This window comes from Anolis carolinensis, unplaced genomic scaffold, assembly GCF_035594765.1.
Source record: "Anolis carolinensis isolate JA03-04 unplaced genomic scaffold, rAnoCar3.1.pri scaffold_25, whole genome shotgun sequence".
NCBI lineage: Eukaryota > Metazoa > Chordata > Lepidosauria > Squamata > Dactyloidae > Anolis > Anolis carolinensis.
Genome location: NW_026943834.1, coordinates 987,887 through 1,007,476, shown reverse-complemented (window position 1 = coordinate 1,007,476; position 19,590 = coordinate 987,887). Strand labels below are relative to the sequence as shown.

Genomic DNA, 19,590 nt, shown 5'->3' with positions numbered 1-19,590 from the left:
TTAAGTCCAGTCGTGTCTGACTCTGGAGGTTGGTGCTCATCTCCATTTCTAAGCCGAAGAGCCGGCGTTGTCCGTAGACTCCTCCAAGGTCATGTGGGATGACTACATGGAGCGGCGTTACCTTCCCGCCGGAGCAGTACCTATTGATGCACTCACATTTGCATGTTTTCGAACTTCTGGGTTGGCAGAAGCTGGAGCTAACAGTGGGGGCTCTCTCTGCTCCCTCAATTCAAACCTGTGGCCTTTCAGTCCAGAAGTTCAGCAGTTCAGCGCTTTAACACGCTGCTCCATCAGGGGATATTATTTCCTAAAGGTTATGAATATACAATATTTCTGATTGGTTTTTTTTGTTTGTTGGAGGCAAGTATGAATGCTGCAATGAGGAAAAATGATTAGGATGTAATCGCCTTGCAGCTTTAAAGCCTGGCTGTTTCCTCCCTGAGTGAATTTTTTGTTGGGAGGTGTTAGCTGGCCCTGATTGTTTCCTGTCTGGAATTCCCTTGTTTTCAGAGTGGTGTTGTTTGCATTATTTTATGTGCTTCTACTGTCTGTGGCCCTGAGAAAACAGGATTTGCCAGACTTTGATGATGGGAATACTTTGTTGGGAGGTGTTAGCTGGCCCTGATTGTTTCCTGTGTGGAATGCAGTCTGCCTTTTCATAATCAATGTTTTTGTAGTCAGTGTTTTAAATTCATTGTGATATTTTAGTGGTAAATTTGTAAATACAGTACAGTAGAGTCACTTATCCAACATAAACGGGCCGGCAGAACGTTGGATAAGCGAATATGTTGGATAATGAGGAATTAAGGATAACCCTATTAAACATCAAATTAAGTTATGATTTTACAAATTAAGCACCAAAACATCATGTTAGACAACAAATTTGTCAGAAAAAGTAGTTCAGTACACAGTAATGCTATATAGTAATTACTGTATTTATGAATTTAGCACCAAAATATCACAATATATTGAAAGCATTGACTACAAAAATGTGTTGGATAATCCAGAACGTTGGATAAGCGAGTCTTGGATAAGTGAGACTTTACTGTAAATACTACATAGCATTACTGCGCATGGAACTACTTTTTCTGTCAAATTTGTTGTATAATATGATGTTTTGGTGCTTAATTTGTATAACGATTACCTAATTTGATGTTTAATTGGCTTTTCCTGAATCCCTTCTTATTATCCAACATATTCACTTATCCTGCCGGCCTGTTTACGTTGGATAAGTGAGACTCTACTGTATATTGATAATCTTAAATTATCTGCTTAGAACTGGATTATATGAGGCCCCTTCTTCACAGCTGTATAAATGCACACTGAAGTGGATTATATGGTAGTGTGGAGTCAAGATAATCCAGTGCAAAGCAGATAATATAAGATTATAAATGGGTTATATAGCTGTGTTGAAGGGCCTTGAGTCTACACTGCCATATAATCCAGTGCAAATTAGATAATCTGTGGAAGAAGTCTAAGTGAGGCCTAAATCTCCCTGTCCCCTAACTGAAGCCTGGCTGTCCCTTGGTTGCTAGGCAACCAAGTGGGCAGAGATTAGCCCTCTAAACTGGCAGCAATTGGATAAAAAAATTATTGCTCTCCCTCTAATTAGGACTTTATTTTTCTTTTCTTTTTGTTGTATCAACCTTGAGGCGTGGATGATGGGTTGTGTTGTCAAATTTTGAGGTTGGGGGGCCTGTACTTTTGTTGTTTTGTGAATTGCCGTGATGCCATCACTCTTTTATATATATAGATAAATATATTTGATACTGATAAACATATTGTTTCCCCTTAGATGTGATGCTGATCCTTCAGCACTGGCTAACTATGTTGTGGCATTGGTGAAGAAAGATAAACCAGAGAAAGAGTTGAAGGCTTTCTGTGCTGATCAACTAGATGTCTTTCTACAAAAAGGTACTGTATCAATTATTTTGGCTAATGGCAACACTTCATGGATATGTTGGTGAAATTCTTTATGTATTAGTGACTTCGAAATGTGTGAAATTTTATTTCCTATCATCCCCAGATGACAGTCTTCCCCCTTAGATAACGAAACAAAGATGTTCAGCTGAATTGCAGCAATGCAAGTGTTTAAATGCTTGGCCATTTGTACACAACAGTTATACTTGTAATGAGGATTGCCTACATCTTTAAGGAGCTGAAAAGTTAGGTTTTCCATTCACCATAAGAGCAGTCATTAGTGAAAGTTATTTCTACATTGCCCCAAGAATAGCCATCAATATTCAGAAAGAAAATGCAAAGACAACTGGTTTTATATATATATATATATATATATATATATATATATATATATATATATATAAAAATAAAAGGTGGCATTTTTTCTCTTTGAGGTATTTCTGCACATCTTGATAGCTGTGAAATAAAAATGGTCATACAAATAGCTGGAATTTGAATGCTGAACACAGCATACTGTTAAAGCACAGGTTTTAACTATTAAATGATATAAGGATGACTCTACTATCCCGCCTTGGGACAACAGTGGCCTTTTGTTTTAAATTCCCCAGTTTCAGATATCACACAAACCTAAAAACTATCAGTAATAAGCAAGTGGTGGTGGGGGGGCATTTCTGTTTGTCCAGAATTGGTGATCCTAACAAGTTTCTGTTCCTGTAAAGCAAATTCAGAAAAAATTCAGAACTCTTCCTGTGGCAACGCCAGGCAGATGGGCACACATTTACAAGTCCAGGGACAGATTAAACTATAATTTAGTGTTTTGTCTAAACTATTCTAGTATCTGTGGTTATTCTAAAATTCAGTTGCAGGGTCACTACAATCTTGAATCTTGAAACTGCACATTCAAATTAGAGGAGCAGAAACATTTTGGCTGGTCTTAGTGGCCTATGAAATACTGATTGCTGTAAAATAAATTTTTCGGTAATAATACCTTGTTATGAACATCATTCCGCCTCTCTAACATACAGAACAGGAATAAGGAATGTTCTCTGCTCCTTTCTCTAGTACTTACTTAGGCGATCCCTCATAGTTCGAGGGATGATGGTCCTCCATTTCTTGGAAGACGCCTGTGCATGATTTTTTTTAATGTGTGGAGGTCGGTGCACGGCCGGTCAACACACAGTCTTCACAGAGTGAGGTTCCAGCAGTGGTGTGATTAACACAATGAGAGTGGCTTCTAAGTCTGTTGCAGCCTTCTTCCGCCTTCACAGCCGTTGTAACATGTACCATGTTATCCTCCACCTGCTCCGCCATTGAGGTCTTTGGGTCTTGGGATTGTTCTTGGTCTGGATCCTCCCCTGTGGCCACTCCTGGGAGTGTGTGACTCCCGTGGTTGTGCCCGCAGGTTCATTGGACCACGCAAGCCCCTCACCATATTCATTCATTAATCCTAATTAGATCTTTGAAGACCCAGTATCTTCAGGGTTTTTCCTTCCTGAATGGGTTTTCCATTTTCCCAGTAGAAAAGTAGTATGATGGTTTGCAGGTAAGACATTTTCCAGAATTAGAGTAATTATTGTGCATACAGCATATGCACAAAAGCATGTGTGGAGGGGGGGTGTCATCTTGGACTCACTCTGGTAATTGAGACTGATGTAAATGGGAAAGACATTTCCATAGGGAATCATTAGAGCAGGGGTCCTCAAACTTTTAAAGCAGAGGGCCGGTCCACAATCCTTCAGAATGTGGAGGGGCCGAATTATCATTTGGAAAATTAAAAAAAGAACAAATTCCTGTGCACACTGCACATGTCTTATTTGTAGTGCAAAACAACAACAATGAGAGAACAATACAATATTTAAAAATGAGAACAATTGTAACCAACATAAACCTATCAGGATTTCAATGGAAAGTGTGGGCCTGCTTCTGGCCAATGAGATAGTCCAGTTAATTAGGATTGTTGTTGTTGTTGTGTGCCTTCAAGTCATTTCAGACTTTGGGCGAGCCTAAGTCTAAAATTATTTATTCATTTACTACATTTATTTATTACATTTATATCCCACCCTTCTCACCCCGGAGGGGACTCAGAGCAGCTGTATGTACATACAATATATTATATTATTAGCATAGCACAATATTAGCATTATATATTACTATATTGAACTATACCACTATACTGTAATATTATATGTAATATATATCATATAATTAAGATTATTATATGGTATTATTAGTATTATATTGTATAACATTATCAATATTATATGTATATACAATATATTATATTATTTAAAATGATATAAAAATATTATATTATAAAACTGAGGGCGGGGGCCAGGTAAATGACCTTGGAGGGCCGCATCCGGCCCCCGAGCCTTAGTTTGGGGACCCCTGCATTAGAGACTAGTGGTAGTGTTCTGATAGAACTAAAGTAGCCACAAAGCTGGCAGTTTTACTCAGCTGTCTGCCAATTTTAAAGAGACTGGGAAGATTTAAAAAAATCAGAGCTTGCCTGATTTTTATAGACATTTTCTAACATGATCAAAGCAGCAACTGATCCCAATGGAGTCTTGGGGTGTGTCTACATTGTAATATTAATGCAGTTTGACACCAGTTTAACCAACAAGGCTCAGTGCTGTGGAATCCTGGGATTTAGGTTGGCAAGTCCTTTGGCCGTCTGTGCCAAAGAGCGCTGCAGTCTACCCAAAACACAAATCCAAGGATTCCATAGCATAGAGACATGTCAGTTAAAGCAGTGTCAAACTGCATAAACTCTACAGTGTAGATTCACCCTTAGATAAAGTGAGGTTGCTTACTATTAGATATAACCATTGATCTTCACAGGAATATACAGATCAGGAGCAACTGATAAGAATTCTGTTTGCTTGCTGTGCCTTCTCCACCTGGCTTCCCAGATAGAGAAAGCACTTCGGAAGTTAGAGAAAGGCAGCGCATCCTCTGCTGTAACCTCTCCTGCAGGCTTGCCAGCTGAAAAAAGCAGGCTCCAGTTGCTCCCCTCTGCACACATAAGCAAGTATAGAAAACTCTTTCCTGCCACAACAAATTGCAAAGATTCTAGTTTCTTCCTCCCCCTCATGTTCCTGATTCTAATAAGCAAAGGAAACCCTTGCTTCCAGAAACACCAAGACTGCAGCTGCTATCTCACATGTCTCCAACCAAAGCAGACAAAAGAAAATCAGTGTAGTTGCCTCTTCTTGCCACTTAAACCTTCATGTTTAAGCTCCAAACAGCCTTGTTCTTTCACCTCACTCTGTACGTGTCTTGCGTGTCCTATCTTGGGCAAATGTACAGGAAAAACCAATTTAAAAAGTTGTAAATTGGGACAACGCAAATTAATACTAATTTATTCAGGATATCCTTTAAAATGTTGGCACTTTTTAACACTAATAGTAGTTATGGTGATTAATTGAAAGCCAAATACATGCATTCATATTGAAGAATAAATATTATAAAATGGTTTAATGAATGAACTCAGTTAGCATTGACATGGATTGGATTAAGGCTCTTGCACAAGGTCTGATGGATGATTGGCATATATTTTCAGTGTTGCACTGTGTTAAATCTTTTATATATTGTATTTTACTATGTTCTTTAACTATTTTAACTGTTTTATTCTTATTTTATTGTATTGTAATGTACTGGTAGTGATCCTGCCAGTTGTGTAACCCGCCCTGAGTCCCCTCGGGGAGAAGGGCGGGGTAGAAATATTGGAAATTAATTAATTAATTAATCAGAGTTAGAAATTCCATCTTAAATTACAGTTTTATGTAAGTTCAAATTATTCCTGTGCAGCAGTGCACTATTTGAATCATCAAAGCAAACTTTCAAATTTAAAGTTTCAATTGTTAGTTTGCAACATTTCTGTACTATTGGAATAAGCTACGAAGGGTGTATAAGTTTTGGGGGATACCCTATATTTGAAAACACACAAATCTGAAAGGAATTTCTGCCTGTGTAACATATTATCTTCTTCGTGAGGGGAGCGTGAAAGAGGTCTTCGTTGCTTCAAATTATTATTGAAGAATTAAACTTTAAATTCAGTCATGCTGCTAGTCTAGTCCTTATGACTGTGGCTGCATGAGACAGTTTCTGTCCAGATAATACAGTCTGTTGATATGGGGGTTTTCCCCCCTGCTGTTCATAGAGCAAAAGGTAAGATAAATATGCTTAGGTAGCATAAGGTACAGCACTTTGCAACTCTCTTTAGTATGCAGTATAGTAACCATATTGTTTGTTTATACAAAATTGAGGCTTTATATTTTAAATTTGACAATGTGTCAAACACTACAAATTTTACAAACATGTCAAACAGTACAATTTTATATGCTAATTATAAAAATACAAAAAAATAAAACCTGCCTACATTTATATTTTTTTCCAAATTTCAGCTTCATAATTTCTGGAAGTTTTATCTCACAAGTTCCAGACAGAATTCGCTTTACTTAATCTGTGGGAACTTGGTCTGTAAACATTTATGCATTTGCACTCAGCAAGTGTCAAGCCAAAACAAACCCTGGGCTTCCAATCAACTTTGGAGCAGGGTTTCCGTACAGTAACTCCCCCACGAAAGCCACAGCTGGGTGCAAACCTACCATCCTCTACTTGCCATAGTAAGGAAGGCAGCAAGGTCCAAGGTAAGAAGGTGACCTACTGTGTTCTAAATAGGCAACATGAAATGGGTAATCACAAAGAAGCAGGATATTCTTTGTTGTTGTTGAAAATTTCACCACAAGAGCATTGCCATCAATAGATCCGGTCAAATCCTCCAAAACATTACTTTTGTTCAAGACTTAGGAAAAATATCACATTTCAAAATGGTTAATATGAATTTGAAATAGATTTTCAGTCCTCTGCAAAGCCAATGCCTTGAAAGAAATTCTCCTGTCTCTAAAACATTATGTATTTACACAGAAATGAGCAGCAAATCGATTTTGAATCTACAGTAGAGTCTCACTTATCCAACGTTCTGGATTATCCAACACATTTTTGTAGTCAATGTTTTCAATATATCGTGATATTTTGGTGCTAAATTCATAAATACAGTAATTACTACATAGCATTACTGCGTATTGAACTACTTTTTCTGCCAAATTTGTTGTCTAACATGATGTTTTGGTGCTTCATTTGTAAAATCATAACCTAATTTGATGTTTAATAGGCTTTTCCTTAATGCCTCCTTATTATCCAACATATTCGCTTATCCAACATTCTGCCGGCCCGTTTATGTTGGATAAGTGAGACTCTACTGTATTCTGATAACATACCCCAAAACCCATATCAGGTGTACTCTGAGAGAGATCCTAAGCATATGCTCTTTTTCTCCATTCAAGTAGTGTGTCACATCACAAACTCCTTTTAAAATGCCGAGGAGTTTCAAAATAAGTTTGTTGTCTGCTATTGGTGAGCTTTTCTTAGTAAATAATAAGTGTAGTGCTCTTTCAGGCATATCTAATAGGGCTGTATCAAAGAAAGAGAACTGTGTTTAATTCAGCTAAAGCTTGGTATGCATTATGAATTGATTAATTGTTTTGCATTTCTTTACCAGAAACATCAGGTTTTGTCAATAAACTCTTTGAGAGTCTGTATACCAAGGATTACCTAGCCCCCAGTGAACCAGCAAAACCAGAGCTGAAACCTGCAGGTCAGGGGAAAGAAGAAATCAAAGAAGAGGTAATATTTCATTTCTCAGTGTCAGCATATCGTAATACAATGTAAAACCTATTTTTATTAATGCAGGAGTCATCGTGTCTGTCCGTCTGTCCCCCCCCCCCCCCCCCCAATTTGTTGGGACTTATTCACAGATGATGTGCATAGAATTGTAGTCATGCAAAAATTTCACTGGAACGTGCCTGGGTGTGTAATAGAAAATTGTTATTGTTTTTTCCTTAATATTCAATTTTTCCTTAATATACTCCATTGTTGGCCAATTTGAATACCATTGAATAGTCTTGCAGCTTCAAAGCCTGGCTACTTCATATCTAGAGGATTCCATTGTTACTCAACTTGAATACCATTGAATACCCTTGCAGCTTCAAAGTCTGACTGCTTCATATCTAGGGAAATCCTTTCTAGGCCTCCTTGAATGCCATGAAGAAAACCCCACTTAGGACTATGCCACAGCAATGCGTGGCCAGGCACAGCTATATAAACTTTAGTTATATCCCTCCCCTCTCCCCAAAGGGACTTGTGGCAGCTTACAACAAAAAATACAGTGTACATAATAATACTCAACCAACTAAGACAACAAAATACATCAACCAACAAATCAGCAAATCATGATACAAAATAAAACAGTAATAGACATATTGGTTATAACAACAGAAACACGATAAATATAAACTGTATGATAGTTAAAACATGTAATACACAAGAGGCAAAATCAGCTCCTATTGATAAAACTGTTAAAATCCAGTTAATATTGTGATCAAATAAAAATTCAATCACTTAAGTTGTAGTTAACCATTGTCAAAAGCCTGTTTCCACATCTATGTTTTAGATCCTTTCTAAAGGTTATTAGAGTGGGAGCCAGTCTGATCTCTGATGGTACAGCTTCAGTCTTAAGCACACAAGTCACACATTTTTACCCTTTTTGTGGATTTCTTTTAAAGAATGAGAAGTATGGTAAACATTAGTTGTCTATACTGACAACATTTGTAGACTGCTCTATGTTAAAAAGTTATCTGGGCAGGTGATACAACAAAGTGGAAAAATCAATAGTAATAAATTCAACTTAACATTAAAACAAGTAGGCTGAAACACAAAAGGGGATAGTAAGAAAGCAAGTCTTAGTTTTTTTTAAAAAAAAAATTGAAGGCCTACTAGAAAATAGCAAGATGCCAAAAAGATAACCTGGAACCTGAGAATGCATTTCACAACTAGGATGTTATCACTAATACACCTATTACACCTCACTTGATTAGCACTTTAAGTATAGCAGGTGTGTTATCTTGATATCTATGCACCCAAGCCATTGGGAACCTTGAGGATCAATGCTATCCTTCTGAATTTGGCCTGAAAACTGACTGGGAATGGATCATAATAGAGCATTATAGAGCATGTCATCCCCACATAGTTGTTTGGTGCAGTCCCATCTGGCCATCTTTCGACCTTTGTCATAACAGAATTTAATAGGCTGATGTACCCACAGTGAAGTAATTCTGTTGATGGAATACCAAATCTGGATAAACGACAGCCAAGTGCCTGTGTCCAAGAAGTATATTAGTTGGAATACCATTACTAGAAAGTGCTCTATGCAGAGAGTTTCTTGTTCCTATGATGATAACGATACAGTGATACCTTGACTTAAGAGTTTTAATTCATTCTGTGACCGAGCTCTTTACTCAAAATGCTCTTATCTCAAAGTGTATTTTCCCATTGAGATGCTGTTAATTTGTTCCAGCCCCCCCCCCCAAACCTTCCTCTCATTTTTGTTACTTATTTTTAAATAAGAAAATATACTTTATAAATTACAAATAATGTATAAATGCACATTCACATGGAACAATAAAAAAGAAATATCAACTTTAAAATGGTAGAAGCATAAAGTTGTGGCAAGGAAGCACAAATTAAGAGGCAGAAGCATCATTTTATTCATATTGTGCTCATTCCAGACTCCCTCCCTTCTTGCTCTCTCTCCTCCTCTCTTAATGAAGCCAAACATACCAGGAATAAATACCACACAAAATCAACTAACCTAAAGTTCCTCAAAGTGGACAAGAGCAAAGAGGACAGCAATCTCCCAAAGCAGTCAAGAGCATGAGGCAGGGAGGCTGCTCCTTTGAAGCCCTAAAGCCCTGTACTCTTGTGCTAGCTCTTAAAATGCTGCTCTTATGTCAAAGTGAAACCCAGGGTGAGCAACAGCTCTTAACTCAAAAGCTCCTACATTGGGACACTCTTAAGTAGAGGTTCCACTGTACATTAATGAGCACCATGGACCATAAACCTGGTTGAGCAGCATTCCAGAAGGTGCTGACCCTGGCTTAGACAGTTTTACAAATAAAAATCAGTAAACATTAGGCCAATGAGAACAGATTTATGATTTTTAAAAAAGAAAACATGATAAACTGGCCTTTTTATGTTCCTTGTAATCTCTATTAGCATCATATGGTGGAACTTGTGCATAAATGAGGTTGCAAACCCTGCACTTTGTGGTTGATGAAGCTGTCTGAAATTAGCTGCTTTGTCATGACACTATCTAAAGGACATTTGGCTGTGCTTTTCCTTTGTGTTCATTTTGGTTCCTTCAGTTATGATGCTTATATGTAGCTATTTAAAGTTACGCATTGAATATGGTCAAGCATAATTCAAATAATATTGTGATCAGCTGGCATTCTAATTTTGAGGAGGGCAGATTTGGTCCAGGAACTGGTATATCTTTAGATAAGTTTTCCAAATAGCAACATTTCAGATGCCTTCTAGAATGTTTAAGATTATTCCTATTTGTTACATATTTTATGCTAGAGAAAATGGATGATTTTCTGCAGAATTTACATAGTATGTTTTCTTCTGTGAACATTAATTTTGCAACAGTGAAACGAAAGCACAGAGGCTCACTCAACTCTGCTTGTTTTCACTTACCTCTCATTCTGATTTGAATTCTTGAACACAGGATGAAAGCTACCATTCTAAGTTTATACAGTGTATTGTGCAGTGGATATCCTTAGGAGAAGGTTTAGTGGAGGAAATAAACTAGAGCTCCTTAAGTGTAACTCTTGGCCAGGACTCACTGGCCAGGCTTCAGTGATGAATGTATTAAACAACTTTGCTATACTTAGATAAGGTCAAATGAGAGATGATACCCTCGCATTGCATAGTCTTTCCCTACCCCCTATCACTCATATGCAAATCATGTAATATTAGAAGTGATTTTTTAAAAGTCCTGTTCTCAGCCCTCTTTTTTGCATTCAGATGTTTAACTTTAGTCATGTGTAGACTTGCTGCTTGGCCGTTCTGCAGACAAATGAATATTTTCAATTCTTACTATTCTCCCTTTACAGACAAGGAAGTGTGTGTTTCATTATGTAACGAACAGTTTTGAATATGAGATTATGAAGTTAATCCACTACATTATTTCAGCGATTTTTCAGAGAATTCAACTTTTCTGCTTATAAAACAAATAGCACACATGAGACACTCCTAGATTTCTTTTTCTCTCTAAGAAATCCACACTTAACAGCTGAACTATTGTGTCTGATACAGGCAGTTTTATGTGGTTGTCAACGGTTGCAGGAATTGAAATTCCTTGATTCCAAAAATAGAAGACCACAAGAAATTATAAGAGTATTTATCCAAAAGAAATATGGGATTGATATCCTAACTCTTTAGCATACACACAAAACTATGGGTCACTCAGATATACCACCAGAATGATTGCTCAAATGGAAATAGTTTTATGAACTTCCCATATTCAGTTAAACAGAATAAAAGTGTCTCAAAAACCAAATTCAGATCAAAGCAAATGCAACTAAATTCACTGGTATGTTGTGTGGTTTCTGGGCTGTATGGCCGTATTCTAGGAACATTTTCTCCTAACATTTCACCTGCATCTGTGGCTGGCATCTTCAGAGGATCTGAAGCTGCCAGCCAGAGATGTTGGCTAAACGCCAGGAGAAAATGTTGCTAGAACACGACTACATGGCTCGAAAACCACACAACACTCTAGCAATTCAGGCCATGAAAGCCTTCGACAATACAACTTAATTCAGTTTCTAAGTTTGTATTTCAAGATTGCTCAGGACTGGTTTACCTTTTGTGTATTTAAGGACGACATTATGTCTGCAAAAAGAGTATGTATTGTACGCTATAATGGTGTTGTTAGAGATCTGATAGGCTTATCTGAAATCAACTGAAATTGGCAGTGTCTTTGCAGAATACAAATATCTTTTTCTCTGCCACAATAAATGAACAGGATAAAGAGTTTCATATGGAAGTATGCAGATTAATTGTCGCCTCCAGCTCCTTCTGCATTTTACTGTAGTTGTTAGAATTATAGTAGCAACTCACTCTGATTCAACTCAAGGAATGGTATAGCAAATTATGGGCACCTCACAGTAATCATGGTTTCTATAATTGTAAGTGTGATCATGAAATATAGCAGTTATGAAATTAAAACTGCTTTAAAGATAATTGACAAATAAGAAAATACATGATTAAAAATAACAAGAAATTAAAAACTTGCTTTTATTGAGACCTAATACATTTCTTACTTTGGTCAGTTTTAAGTATGTGTGTATGTGGTGATTTTGCTCAAACCTGTTTTTCTTTTATTAGGATTTTAGATTCATTTGTGTCTTTCCCCTACACATGAGGGTAGAATACAAATGGTGTGAAGTTAATGCTTTCCTGTTTTTCTTTAGACATTTCAGGAATCTTTTGAAGAAGAGCGGGAGAACAAAAAGAAGAAATACACTAGCCCACAGAAAAATCGTTCAGATCCTAATGAGCAAAGGTCAGTATTTTTCTTCAGCATTTTAATATGTATGCCCCCTTCCTTTGGGTTATGATTAGACTGCTTGCTATAGGGTGTTACCTTTTGTATTATGAATTATCCACTTACAGAAGTTTCTACTGCATCTATCCCCATACTGTTGTGATATTTAATAGCCTATGGCATTGCAATGATGACGGAGAAGAAATTATACTTATCTGCCACTGTGTAATTCAGTGAAGCTGTCTGGGGTGTTCAGGGCTCTTTTATACTTTGGCTCACAAGGAGAGCACAAAGGCCATTCGATAGTCCACTGGAACAAATTTGCAAGGCGCCTTGCAGACAAAATCTCTTAGATCTGCTTTGGCTTGGATATTGCAGTTGAGACAAGTCCCATGGATGTAATCTTTGCACCCATTTGTCCTGTATTATTCGATAAGTTCAGTTTGTGCAGCCTGACAGACTTACTTGGTGGAGACACTAGAGAGAGCCTTCTCAGTGGTTGCTCCAACCCCCAGGATCTCTTTTCAGTGAGAGGCTAAGCTGGCCCCCTTCTCACTTTTTGTTTTGCCAAAATGCAAAGATGATTCTATTTAAGCAAGCTTTTAACATGTAATTGTTCCCAAAGAGGAAACTGGAGTATGTGTTCTGCTTTTTACATTTTAAACTTTTGTATCCTTTAAAAATAATTTTAAACTGCTTTGATTGTTTTTATTATATTGTTTTAACTAATTTTACCTGTGAGCTGCCTTCAGTCCCACTTCAGGAAAACACTCCGCATATATAAATATTTTTCTTCGTGTACTCTGTGAATGCACACTAATGGAGAAGCTGCGCCTGCGCAGGTTCCGACGGAAACTCTTCCAAGCTGAAGTTCAAATTTTGGCGGTAACCACGCCCCCCTTCCCAAGGGGCATATAAGGCAGCCCCAGGCGCCCGCTCTCCAGTTCCTTTTTTTCCGCCGCAAGGTTCACTTCGGACTCTTCGCATGTCTACTACTCGTTTCAAGCGTTGCACGCAGTGTGCTGCTAAAATTCCTGACTCGGACGGCCACGCCAAGTGCCTCTTCTGTCTTGGCGAGGCTCATGTGGTCAGTACCTGCCGTTTCTGCCTAGCTCTCACGGCTCAGGCCAGAAAGAACAGAGCCGCTAGGCTTAGAGCGGCGCTTTACGAAAGATCTCTCGCGCCAGAACCGACTCCGTCGACGTCGGGTACGTCGTCGTCTTCAGCTTTGAGAGCTATGTCGGCGCCACCAGCTAAGCCTCCGACAGCTAAAGCCTCCTCGGTCTCGTCCAGAGCGTCCAGGACCTCCAGGGCCACTAAACCGGTCAAGCCACCGTGTACTGTGACGACGGCGACCGTGTCGACCCGCTCCGGGAAGGTGGGGCCTTCCTCGACGTCGAGCTCTCTGGCTTCGGTGACCTCGATCCGCTCTCGTATCGGTTCCCCTCCGTCCTCCTCTGCTATCAAAATAGCCTTTAAAAGGGCTCACGAGGAGTCTCGTCGAGCGCAATCTGACTCAGCTGTGGTTCCTCCCACACCTGGCAAGTCCTTGAGGGTTGCATCCAAGCAACCGCCGGCAAAGAAACGGCTGACTCAGCGCTCCTCTTCCTCGGCCTCCTCAAAGAAAGACCCGCCATCTTCCTCGACAACCTCCTCGAGAAGGTCTTCTCCTATTGTGCCAGCCCAGAGGCCTAGAGATGTTTCTCAATCTCCATTGCACCCCCTGTCTGATGGGGAGCTGCAGGACTCACCCCACCACTCTACCCAAACGGTGGTCAGGGTGCCGGTGCCGGAGCCCCTTGCGCCGCCTCACTCGTCGCGCCAACAGCTCTTCCCTCCCACCTCGACACCGGAGCGTGGCAGACAAACGGCTCGCCTGGCTCGGGCAGCCCAGGCCTCAGCCTCTAAGGATCCTCGGCTCCCGGCCCTCTCTTCCCGCGAGGCCTTGCCTCCTCCCGAGACTGTGCTTTCTTCTCCCCCTCAGTCCCCCCAAGGGGCTGAGGAGGAGGATGTTGATATTGACCGCCCAGACTCTGTCCTCTCGGCCTCGGTGGTCTCTCTCGGTCTCGACCTCTCTCCTCCCCACGATGCGTATGAGGCGGACCCGCCTTCTCCTACTGACAATATTCGTGCTTTCTCTGAGCAAATGGTCAGAATGGCCGACGCCCTGGGTTTGGAGATCAAGCAAACCTCCAAAGCAGTGTCTGATCCAGTTTTCAAAAGGGTGCAGGCCCAAGCTCCGCCGGCCACGCTACTCCCTTTCCTGCCTTATCTCTTGGACGTTATCCAGGCCTCCTGGAAAACCCCTTCCTCCATTCCTCCGACCTCGAAGAGGATCGAGACTTGGTACCGTACCGACGATGATACCTTGGAGTGGCTCAAACACCACCCCGACCCCAACTCCCTGGTCGTTAAGGCCTCTCAATCCTCAGGTCGTCAGTCGAATACTCCGGCCGACAGAGAGGGGAAGCGCTTCGACGCCGTGGGTCGAAAACTTTACTCTGGAGCCCTTTTGCTTTGCCGCATGGCGAACTATGGAGCCTGCATGGGTGCCTACCAGCAAATTATCTGGGAGAAGGCACAGCCCTTCTTCGCTAAGATGTCGGACGAAGACCGCTCCGTCCTCACTACCCTCCAACAGGAAGCAGACTCGCTTGCTCACCACCAAATACAAATGGCGAAACACACAGGTGATACTGCGGGCAAGATGATTGCCCACGCGATTTCCATCCGCCGCCACGCCTGGCTGAGGTCTTCGGGTCTCTCCTCATCTTCCAGACAGGTCATTGAGGACCTTCCCTTTGACGCGCTCGGACTATTTCACTCCGGTACCGATGACAAACTCAAGTCTAATCATGACTTTAAAATTCTTGCGTCTAAATGTGGCGACCAACCGCAACCTCAGCGCACTCGCTGGTTCCCGCACCGTTCCCGCCGCTTCCCGCCGCAATCTTTCAGACACCACTCTTTCAGGCGGCCTTCGGGCTCGAATAATCAAACCCATCACCAACCTCGTCGGGGACCTCATCCGCAAAAGCAACGCGGTCGAACCACCCCCGCTCCTCCGCAGCCTAACCGGCGTACCTGACGCCAACCCCTGCCAAAGCTCCTCGCCCGCTACCGCTGTAGAGCCCACGCTGCCTCGACCCTCCGGCGCCTTTGCAGACCGCCTAGCCCCTTTCTACGATCAATGGGTGTCTATTACTTCAGATGCATGGGTTCTCCACATTGTCCAAGACGGCTACGCCTTAGAGTTCACGGACCTCCCTCCTACAGGTCGCGTTCTCCACTCAAATCCTTCCCCAGAGATACTGGCCGAAGTCGAAGCGTTACTGGCCAAAGGCGCTATCCGTCCCTCCCCTCCCGAACTGGACCCTTTAAGTTTCTTCTCCAGATACTTTACAGTCCCGAAGAGAGGAGGCGGGCTACGCCCCATTCTGGACCTAAGGGCCCTCAATATATTCATTCGCCCTTCCAAATTCAGGATGGTCTCTATTGCCTCTATCCTCCCGATGCTGCAGCGGGGAGACTACTTTGCCTCCATAGACTTACGAGACGCCTACTTCCACGTGGCGATACGGGAGGCGCACAGACGGTTCCTATGCTTCAAAGTTCTCGACCAAACCTACCAATTTACCGTTTTACCCTTCGGTCTCGTCACGGCCCCAAGGGTCTTTACCAAGGTCGTCGCCGTCGTAGCGGCCCACCTCAGGCTACATGGCATCACGGTCTTTCCTTATCTGGATGACTGGCTTCTCGTCGGGCCCGATCCGGTTCTTCTCGAAAATCACGTCTCCTTCACGCTGCGTCTTCTAAAATCTCTCGGCCTCCAACTCAATTCCGAGAAGTCAAATCTCTCCCCGTCAACCCGAATCCGGTTCATCGGGGCCCTCTTCGACTCCGTCACAGAGACTGTTTCACTTCCGTTCGACAGATTCCTAGCTCTCCGTCACCACATCGCCCTTTGTCGATCTGCCCGGAGGGTCAGAGCCCGTGCCATTCAGGTCCTTCTAGGCCACATGGCCTCCACGGTTCTCACGACCCCGTTTGCCAGGCTGCGCCTTCGGGTCCTGCAAAGGTGGTTTATAGACACTTTCAAGCCGTTCCACCACCACAACTCCAGATACCTGTCGGTACCGTCGTCCGTCCGCCAGTCTCTCTCATGGTGGACGTCTCACCAAAACGTGTGCAGGGGCCTCCCATTTCACCCAGCCCCGCCGTCGCTAACCATAACCACGGACTCCTCCACCTACGCTTGGGGAGCCCACATGAGCGGTCTAACGGTTCAAGATCTTTGGTCCCCATCCGAGAGGACCAACCACATAAACTTTCTCGAGCTTCTCGCCATCCTCAAAGCCCTGAAAGCTTTCTCCCGCCTCATCCGCCACAAGTCCATCCTCATTCAATCGGACAACCTCGTGGCAGTATTCTACATCAACAAACAGGGTGGTACGGGTTCGAGGAAATTGATGCTCCTCTCCTCCCGTCTCTGGGTTTGGTGCATAGCCCACGACGTACAGGTCTCTGCAATCCACCTGCCGGGTGCCCAAAACGACTTAGCAGATGCCCTCAGCAGGATGACATCTTCCTCTCACGAGTGGAAGCTCGATCCCGAGATCCTCGACGGTCTGTTCCTCCACTGGGGACGCCCTACTCTGGATCTCTTCGCGTCTCCCCACAACGCTCAGCTACCCCGCTACGGAGCGAGACTTCCCCCGAACTCCTTCCCCGGCTGTCTAGGGGATGCCTTTCTACTGGACTGGTCGGCGGAGATGCTTTATCTTTTTCCACCGATTTCCCCTCATACCGAAAGTTCTCGAAAGACTTCTCTCGATCTCGGTCACAGCGATTCTCATAGCTCCGGCCTGGCCCCGCCAACCGTGGTATCCAGCCCTTCTTCGTCTCTCCAGAGGAACGTTTCGCCCTCTGCCTCCCTCGCCGCACCTTCTCTCAAGGGAGGACGGCAAAATTCTTCACCCGGACCTCCCTTCCCTTCATCTCACTGCATGGAGGATTCTTACCTAGCCTCTCTTCCGCAGAATCTGCAAGACGTCCTTCGGGCAGCCCATAAGCCGTCTACTACCAAGGCTTATTCCTATAAACTCTCTCGCTTTCACGCCTTCCTTCGATCCCGTAACGTCGACACCTTCCCGACCTCGGTATCGGTGGTCCTCGACTTCCTCATGACCCTCGTCGAGAAGAAACTCTCTCTCGCCTCTATTAAAGCTTATCTCGCAGCTCTTTCCTGGTCTTTCAGCGCCACGGCCAGCCATCTCTCTTTTCTCACCACCTGATCAAAACCTTTCTCCGGGGCTACAATAACATCTGCCCGCCGTCGCTACCACCTACGCCGGGCTGGAACCTCGAACTTGTACTTTCTCAACTCACTTCTGCTCCCTTCGAACCGCTTGCCTCGACCGATCTCCGTCTGCTTTCCTGGAAGTTGGCCTTTCTGGTGGCGATCACGTCGGCACGACGGCCATCCGAGCTTGCTGCTCTCAGGGTCGACGAGCCTTATCTACGTTTTCACCATGACCGCGCTGTTCTTCGCCCGGACATTACCTTTCTTCCTAAGGTGGTGTCAGCCTTCCACCTCAACCAGGACATTGTCCTACCAGCTTTCTTCTCTAACCCCTCCTCTCCTCTCGAGCAGAAACTGCACCTTCTTGACGTTCGAAGGGCACTTCTCTTCTACAGGGACCGTACCAAGGACATCCGTAAGACGCAAAGACTCTTTGTCGCCTATGCCCAGGACAAGTTGGGTAATCCCATCTCTTCCCAAAGACTGTCCCACTGGATCGCTCAGGCCATTGAGTTGGCCTACGAACTGGCCAAGCGACCTCCTCCTCCTTCCATCCGCCCGAGGTCGACTAGGGGCCTCTCGGCTTCGACTGCCTTCCTTAGGGGTATTCCGCTTGACTCCATATGCAAAGCGGCTATCTGGTCAAACCCTCTCACGTTTGTCTCTCACTACAGGCTGGACAGTAAGGCCCTAAAGGACTCGGCCTTCGCAAGATCAGTACTCTCATCTTGCCTCTCCTGACTCTCAAACGTCTTTCTCCTCGTACTCACCCGCAGGTGACTCTCTATACCTCTCCTTCAAGTTTGGGCCGGTCTTTTTCCCCATACCTACCTCTGGGGATATGTTTTTCCCCTGATTGTATTGAGCAGTTGCTCTGTTGCTTTGTACCGCCTTGTTGTTCCTGGCGGATATGTCAAAGGCCAAGATGTTTTTTCTTTCCCCTCTCCCCCTTGGGAGAGCGTTATATGCACTATACGCAATTGCGTGTTTCTATCATGTTTATTGAATAATTTCTATGTTATGTTTTCTTCTTCTACGATGCTCATGTTGCATTGCACTGGTCCTTTCGGACAATTTATTGCACTGGTCTCTTGGGACTGTTATCTCAATATGTCCTAATAAACGTATGTTTGGACATTCACTGATTGTCGAGTTTGCCTTGTCCCACCATCCGGGACCTTAGCGTGTCAGTCTCCATTAGTGTGCATTCACAGAGTACACGAAGAAAAAGGACAGGTTGCTCACCTGTAACCATGTTTCTTCGAGTGTACTCTGTGAATTCACACAAACCCGCCCTTCCTTCCCCTCTGGCAAACCTCTCCCTTTCTCGTTGCCTTGGCGGCGTAGGAACTGGAGAGCGGGCGCCTGGGGCTGCCTTATATGCCCCTTGGGAAGGGGGGCGTGGTTACCGCCAAAATTTGAACTTCAGCTTGGAAGAGTTTCCGTCGGAACCTGCGCAGGCGCAGCTTCTCCATTAGTGTGAATTCACAGAGTACACTCGAAGAAACATGGTTACAGGTGAGCAACCTGTCCGTATGAGAGATATTTTCTAGCCATGCTGATTGTTGATTTTTATATACTACTAGTATTCTTTAGTACAGTGTTTCTCAAACTGTGCTCCTCCAGATGTTTTGGACTTCAGCTCCCAGTAGTGTCAACCGACAAGTTTTTAGGAATTGTGAGAATTTAAGACCAAAACACCTGAAAGGGCAGAGTTGGAGAAACACTGCTTTGGTAAATCAAAGAATTCCAGGATGGTTGATACTTTAGGACTATAAGCACTTGATTGCAATAGGTTCTCATGGAATGTGTTGACCCAATAATAAGTATTATTTGTTAAATTAAAAAATGTTTAGATTTGATCAATAGATGTGATCAATTTGGTAAACCCTTTCCACATATTTACTCTTAAAGGCCATGT

The 19,590-nt window shown here is 42.9% G+C and overlaps 1 pseudogene; it reads left to right on the top strand.

The window, feature by feature from the left end:
• The window catches only part of LOC134294843 (RNA-binding protein 27-like), a 59,149-nt pseudogene that overhangs the window by 7,621 nt on the left and 31,938 nt on the right, over positions 1–19,590 (top strand).